We start from the raw sequence: 8,638 nt of genomic DNA, 5'->3' as shown, positions 1-8,638 counted from the left end.
GATTCGTACGCTATCCGAAAGATGGGAGAAAGTAGTGGCCAGCGATGGACAATACTTTGAATCATAAATGTATAACCAGTTTTTTACAATAAAGCCTCGAATTTCGGAAAAAAAACGGCGGAAACAAAGTTGTATACCTAATATAAAATTATATAAAAGGTACCAAAAGATATGTATTAATTATACAAAATATATTATCTAAAAAAAAGCGATAATTAAAAATTGTATTGTTTGAATGCTCAAAAAATATTCTTACAGAGAAATTTAGCTTCTAAAATCAGGAATACATACGAAGCTCGTTCGTTTATAGTATAGGATAGAATTTATTTTTTATATATATAATATAATAAATTGCTAATCAATATTTCTACAAGTAAAACTTTTTTTATATCAAATTTCCTTATACGAATACTTTTTGCTCTCACTGTATATGGAAGTTTTAAACGATAATTCCTTTTTTATTTGAAAACGTTTAATAACGTGTAATTTTAGTTAATAATGGTAGATAATCAACTGTACGAAAATATCAGAATCCTTTCTGCTAATTTAGCGCAATTGATACATATATATTTCTTATGTTTGATTTCTCAAAGATTGATTGATCATAGCAGCGGATTCCAAAACGTAATGTACGCAATTTAATTACATTTGTTAGCTAATAAGCAATCTAGAAAAAAATATCAGGGATATCACAGAAAATGAATTTTAAAATTCCTTGACTATCCAGATAAAAATAGAAAATTTTCCATGAGAAATATAAAATATGTAAATTATACATTTCATTTAATTATACAATTATACATTTAGACTTTAGGATTATAGGAAAGTTAGTCTATATTATTAAAAACAATGAAAAAAAAAACTTAACAGTACAATTTTGAATGCAAATTCAAACCGACAAAAAATAAATTAGTTTTGGAAAAAAGAATTATAGCGAAAAAGAGAAATCAAATAAAATATTGAAGAAAATATAATTTTTAATCATTTTATTAAAATCGTTTAAAATGCACAAGTTTTGAATGTATTTGATATAAATATTAGATATAATATTTAAAAAATTATAAGTAATATATAAGTAATATAATTGTAAGTAAATTTCAAAATTCCAAACTTTTTTACATTTTCTCCTAATTTTTCCATTACGAATTTTAATTTCCCTGACTTTTCCCGGTTTTCTTGGTTTTCCAAATCTGGCAACTCTGTATATTATATCAGAAAAGATGTTTGTGTAAAATAAAAAAAAAATATATTTCAGTTGTTGTTTCAGTTGTTTTATATATTTATTTTCCGTTTTAAATAATTAATTAATTAATGGTCAATGTCGTCATTTTGTAGGCTAAAATAACTAAAAATGCATTAACAGTTACAGCTGCGATTAGTATAAGATTTCGAGGAGATCGAAACAGCTCTTGAAATTTACTTTGCTGCGTAGTACTAAGCCGTGCCAAATAATAGCTGGTAAAATGTTTGTAATGTCGATGGAGAATTTTAGCTCGGTATGTGTAAACGTAACATTATTTTGGTAATTATTTAAAATACAATATTGTGATATTATTTTTAGATCTTAAAAATATCTTTATCATATTTCACGATGCTTACGTCACTACAATAATTATCATAACTGAAGGTTTGTGATGGAAATATATAGAATTATAAATATATACCCTCTGGCGCATCATTATTGTTCTGTCTTTAACCATTTAATTTACTATATCAAATATATAAATTAACATTTTGCTAGTACATTAATTAAAACATTTTTTAAATATTGTCAATTTTGTATTGATATAGATTATTCTTTTTACACAAAATAAAATCATAATAAATAATAATTGACATAAATCATCATTTTGTTGTCCCAATTATTATTTAGATATAAATATAATTATTAAATAAATAATCATTTAAAACAAATGTGCAAGTTATACAAATTTGATTAAAAAAATTTTAAGAAAGAACAAATATAATATACATATATTTAACTAAATTGTAAATTTCAATAAAGTAAAGAAATAATTATTACTAGAAATAAAGTTTAATAAAAAATTTGATAGAAATTACATATATTTGCATAGATATTCTGTACATAAATTTGCTAATAAGTATTATCCTAATTCATTTTTTTTTCATTTTGTTGAAAAATTTTAATGAAAGTATATCAAAAAAATTTTAATACGAAATAATTAATATAAGAAATGTATTTTAAAAAAGTAGAAAAAAGGTATTTTACAAATTTTGTAAGTTCTATGAGTATTGTACTGTGCAAGACGTGTGAGTGTGCCTGTGATCATAATATGTACACACACCCCACACACATACACACACACACGCGCGCGCGCGCGCCACACACACACACGCACACACGCACGCACGCACGCGCGCACACACACACACACACACACACACACACACACACACACACACACACACACACATATATATTTAAAATAAAGCGTTACAAATTTTTTCTTGGAAACAAGACATTTTAGAGAAAAATGTTTCAGATAAAATTTGTATGGTTTAAGGAGGATATAAGATAGTGCCATTGATTTGACCTTAGAGAGTGTGAAGATCATGTAAAAAGAAAATGAACCAACCCAAGCATAGCATAGCATTCACAGCATTCGTAAGAAGCAAGGCTGGACCGCAGCCTATCATATTAATTATTCTTGAATTAATGACTTGAAAAAATATTTTTTACTTATTTATTTAATATTTATTGAATATTTATTTTACATTATTTATTCATTTAAATGAAGGAACAATAAAAAGTGAAAAATATCTGTTATTTTATTAAAAATAATAAAAAAATTTTTCACTGTTCACATTTCCGCCCTAGAGAAAAAGTTACGTGATCAGTAATAACTTCGATTGTGTTCAAATTCCTATTTGGATGCTATCCAGGTAACATTTTAATCTTGTTGTGCATCGAATATTAAGCAAAGATAACATATTTATAGATGTAAATAGCTTTATTTTCAGCAAAGAAAATTTTCAATAGTTGCAAAATGAATATTCTGTTGAACACAACCATTGCTACTTATTATAACCATCCGTGATGGCAAGAAGTGAAGAAGTGATCTGAAGTTTTTTCTGAATCAAATAAATCAGCAAAATCTTATATCAAGAAAATTATCCAATCACATTTTATATGTGTCTTTAATATAAAAATGTAATTGGATAATTTTTCTTATACGGCTATACAAGTTTGTCTGCAGGATAGACCCTTATTTCTATGATTGCAAAAGTCGGTAATCTAAAGAAAAGGAAAAGAAAAGATCTGTTCGTGTTGCTTAGAATGCTTAAATATGTTTGTACTTTAAATGAGCATACTCAATAAACAATAATGTTACATGTATTTGTGATTGTAATGTCTGCTCAACTTGATAACTGTAATATAACACACTGTATACATGGCGTCCTGTTTAAGTTTTTTTCGGAACGCTTTTACAGAGAGCCGAAAATCTTATTATACAAAATTTGGAACAATTGGTCATTATTGAAAATCATTGTTGTTTTTTTTTACCTTAATCATTTAATATAATAATAAAATACATATATTCAAACATTCTTCTTGTGTATCAAGTTCAGAAGAAACTCTCAAGATTCAATTTTTTTGTTCATGTTATGTTAATTATATCTTTTTTATAAAACACGATTTTAATATAATAAATGTAAATAAAAATTACCATTTTAAAAAATGCATGTAATTTTGCAAGTTTGTTTACTAGATTGTACAACATATATTTATCTTTTGTGTTCAGCTCAGTCTTTAAAAGTTAATTTAGAAAATCTCAACAACAGTAAAATAAAATGCATATAAAGCAAGTTTATAATTATTACAAATAGTGGAACAATTAATAAACATTTAATAAATAGGAGAACTATGTTACATATGCGTAGTTATAAGCTTATTTTTATTTAGTAATTATTTTCATTTTTTCATGAAACTACTTTGATAAAAGTTCGCATATCAGCACATCATCTGTTGATATACATCGGATCATTTATCTAAGTAACATAGGTAGATAAGGCACATTTTACCACATACAGTTAAGTACGTTACGAAATAAAAGAATTTGTCGGAAGGTCTTTAAAATTTAATCTATATATAAACTTTAAATAACACACTTCTCTTTTTTCATAGATTTTGGACGAATAATATATATTTGCAAAAATTTATTTCCGAAAATAACTTGTGAAAGAACACATTTATAATAATTTGATCTAATAACTAAACTTTGACAATATTATGAGAAGAAAAACAATATTTTCTAATGTTTGAGAAAACGGCTAATAATTTTCTATCTTAACTTACAAAAGAGCTATAATCCAGCTCAATTAGTAGAATCATTCTGCATATTTGATTAATTAAATTAAATGTAAAAATACTATATGTCATAAAACTAATTCCTTCGACATCGATTAGCTTCAGACAAGTGTTAATCAAGCAAGAAAAATAAATTGTTTCATTGTTGATCACATGAATAACATGTTTCATATTCTATTCTTTATCTTATAGTTTTACTTGATTTATAACGCAAAGAATATGTCTGTCGCAGATATATTTCATCGGTACCTATGTTACAAAGAGTTTCGTTAAGAATGATATGACTCATTACTTATAAATATGTAATGCATTGTTACGCAAAATTGTGGAGTATTATCTGAGTGTAGTTTTTTCACATTGCATGTCTCCATTTCTTTTAGAAACCAACCATTTCCAAGAGAATACGAAATAGTTCTATGAATAGGTGTGAATATTCGACGAGATTATAATATGTGATTGTCTCGTAAAGTATTCTTTCATTGAATTGCTATAACAAAATGTCTTTGGACGACAATCACTTCTATCATTTCAACAAAACGTCTATGCATTATCGGTCAAGATAGCATAATAGATATTAATTATAAAAAGAAATACGATGGCTCGATTTCGAATAAATCAAAATAAAAGGAAGGAAATTGAGCAACGAACTAGATATAAATACAAAAGACTATTTAATAATATTAGATTACATATGTTTCAACTCCGATCGAGACATTTTCATTGTTAGAAAACAAATTTAAATTTACAAAATAATAACGTCGGAATATATAAAACTTAACAAATAACAATATGAATATGAAATCATACAGAATAGTTATAAATACTGGTAAAATTTTCCTTCCATAAGTGATATTAAAAATTGCATAACCGAATCAATTTGGATGTAATTCATCTTTGTAGAATTATTATGAATATTATTAGAATATTAGAATTATTACTATAAACAGAGTTACCACTATGATTAATATAAAGTCTTTAATATTTGTTAAAAACTTCATACTTTTAAATACCTTGTTATATAAAGAAGTAAATCCAATTATAAAAGAAAAGTTTATTATGTAAAAACAATCTGCCACTTGACATCGTTGTTGAAAAATTGGAGCAATAATGCAAACAACACTAAGATATTAATTGTTATAAGTTGAATATTGAGCTTCAATATTCAATATTAATTTTTTACTGAAATATTATCAATTTTAGAGAAAAACTGCAAAAGACAAAAATCATTTATTTTCTTCTCATCGAATTTTAACAATTTTTTCAGAATTTTTTATCAACTTTTTAGTACTGCATTTTCTTATTTTTACCAATATGAGAAAATATGTATTAAAAAATTCTGAAAAAATTTTCTTCAGAACTTTATGACAAAAAATAAATAATTTTCTCTCATTGTTTTTCTATAAAGTTGATAATATTTGTGTAAAAATTGTCGAAGGTTAATATTCAGCGATATCTAATAATTAATACCTTGTTAACCATTGCGAAAATTACAAAATGGTAGAAGACTTTTTGACTCAATTTAGTCCGTTCTATCTAGACACAAGCTCTTGGCAAAAACTTACGGGACACTCTGTATATCTAAAATAATTGACGTATGGCGACGGACTATAATACTGTATGCTCTGTTTTACAATAGCAAATATATTATTCAAAATTAAACTATCATCTGTACTGTTTTATGCAATACTTTAAATAACGTCCATGAGATGCATAAATTAAAATTGTAGAACTCTGCGTGTCGTTTGCTTGCGGGAGGCGTTTCCCCTTTATTACTGATTCCATTTAATTCAATTTATTATATGTATATTTTTTTGCGAATCGATATCCCTAAAATAATATCAAATGAAGTGCGCAAAATCATTTAAAGGGGATAACGATGTTGAAAACATAATGAAATGAATACAATTAAAATTAGAATAGAAGATAAATTAGAATAGAGATCCAATAACCATGTTGCAATGTTACTACAACGTTGTTGAAATGTTCCAAAATGTTTCTTGCTTACTGAGGAGGTTTTTATAAATTGAACAAAGTTAAAGTCTATCGGAAAATATTACAAATATGATACGAATTTTCCTATCTTTATTTGCTATCAATAGAAAAATAGACTAATTTGATTGAATCAACGTTCGCGATATGTTTTGTCACCGACATTAGTTTAGTTAATTCTACTTTAATGTACTGCTTGATGATAATAATAAATATTCTATACACAATTAATGTCTATCAATTTAATAAACTATACTGATCCACTAGTACATGTTATGAAAAAAAATATTTTGTATTGATTTAAGATCGCTAATATGGAATTTTCGCAGATAGTGACTCGTATGGAATTGATAAGACATAGTCCACTTGTAGTCATTCAATCTCTTCAATTCTTCTTCCATGACGAGGACAGAAAATAATAGATCATAATTCTCAAATTTCTTTTGCCGCGCAAGTTATTAATGTAATTAATTAGCAACGATGACTAATTTGAAAAATATAAAACTTTTAGATATAACGGAACGTGGTATCAAACGTGTTCGAGAAGCAAAAAATGTTGTTATTTCTATTAATGAAATGTCAAAAACTATATCACATAACTATTGCAAAATTATATATAATCTGCTTGGAAATTACGGTTCGGTATGATAAAATTTAGTATATGAATATTAGCTACAAAATTAAATAAATCTCAAATTTGTATAAATAATTTATTTTTTAACAATGCCTAAAAAATATATAACAATATTTTATTCAATTATGCATACTCAAAATTATAAAATATATACATCTTAACAATGTATTATATTTTTAATCTGATGAAAACATCCGTTTCCTATCATATCATTAACGTTACATATCATTAAACGTTAATGACATTCTACGTTAATGGTATCATTAAACTAATATATAATTATTTGTAACATGAATGTCTGAGGTTTGTGCTTGTTGACAAAAAGATAATTATAAATAAAAGAATTTTTGTTCTCAAGTGTATTATAAAAAATTTTTATCTTATACAACTTTACAATATTATATTTCATATTCTCATTTTTTAGTTAATTTTCAATTAAATTTCTATCTTAATAAATTTAATAAATTACAATAATTTGCATACAATTATATACTTGAGTACATAATACATAGTACATTGTGTATTTGTGTTGGAAATGGTTCATTCATGTTCTTCATAATAGTTTGTGTTGAATTTTTTAATACGTTTGAGTATTTAATTAACATAATGAGTTATGTTATTTATGAATTATGTTATTTAAAGGTTTTTTGTTAAAATGATATTCAACATTTATTAGTATTAAAATGACATAATTTTTGTGATGAATCATCAAAATAAACAAATAACGTCAAAAAAAAGTATTTAACATAAATTTTAAGATAAATGAATAAAATGCAGATTTATTTAATATATCATAATTGTTAATTTTAACTATAAAAATATGTTTTCACGGTTTGTTTACAAACTGTGTCGATACTTTTTGTATTTATTCTCTTACAGAATATTTGTGCAATCTTCTAACATATTAATCTTCTGTTAAATTAATTAAAATTAATTAAAAAATTTGCTTGGATCGATCCGTATTTGCGATGAACGTTGAATGTTCGATACTTTTCCAAGAGTGTAAGAAAAATATAAAAAAAATATATAAAAATATTTAAAAGTTAGCTATAAATTATGCTTCAAATAATTGAAATAACTAGATTATATAGGAACAAACAAAATTTTTTATCGAATATAAAAATTTGTAGTATACTAATATGAATTATCTAGAAAATTATGGCAGAAAATAGTTTTTTACCTAATTGAAAATTAAATTATATAAACTTTCACAGTAAAAAATTTTTACGATAAAATTGACAATATATGAATATGCCATGTTAATAATGTAAAAAATATAGTATAAATAAATGGAGATATTACTAAATTTTAAGTTTAATCATTGTCTAAGATTTAATGACTTGGAAAAAAAGAGAAAAGAGAAAAAAAAAATGAACTTATACATGATCCTTCTTTTTTTTTCAAATTCTATCTGCAGCAGCATCAGTATATATAATATAATGTAAAAATACTAAACTTGATAAAATTAATTACTGAAATATATCGACTAATTTTTTTTAGTTTAAATAAAATAAAACGGTTTCATCTTTGCGATTCTACAGCAATTTGGATATATTTTGCCATCATTTATCTTATAGTTTTAAGAATTTCACTTGCTTTATGAAACGATGTATACACAGTGTAGAGTCGTAGTTATAGATCTCTTCGATCACAAAAAGGATTTGTCTGTTGAGAGAAACACGATT

The sequence above is a fragment of the Atta colombica genome, unplaced genomic scaffold (genome assembly GCF_001594045.1).
Source record: "Atta colombica isolate Treedump-2 unplaced genomic scaffold, Acol1.0 scaffold305, whole genome shotgun sequence".
Classification (NCBI taxonomy): Eukaryota; Metazoa; Arthropoda; class Insecta; order Hymenoptera; family Formicidae; genus Atta; species Atta colombica.
The sequence above is the reverse complement of the archived record's forward strand: the minus strand, read 5'-3'. Positions refer to the sequence as shown.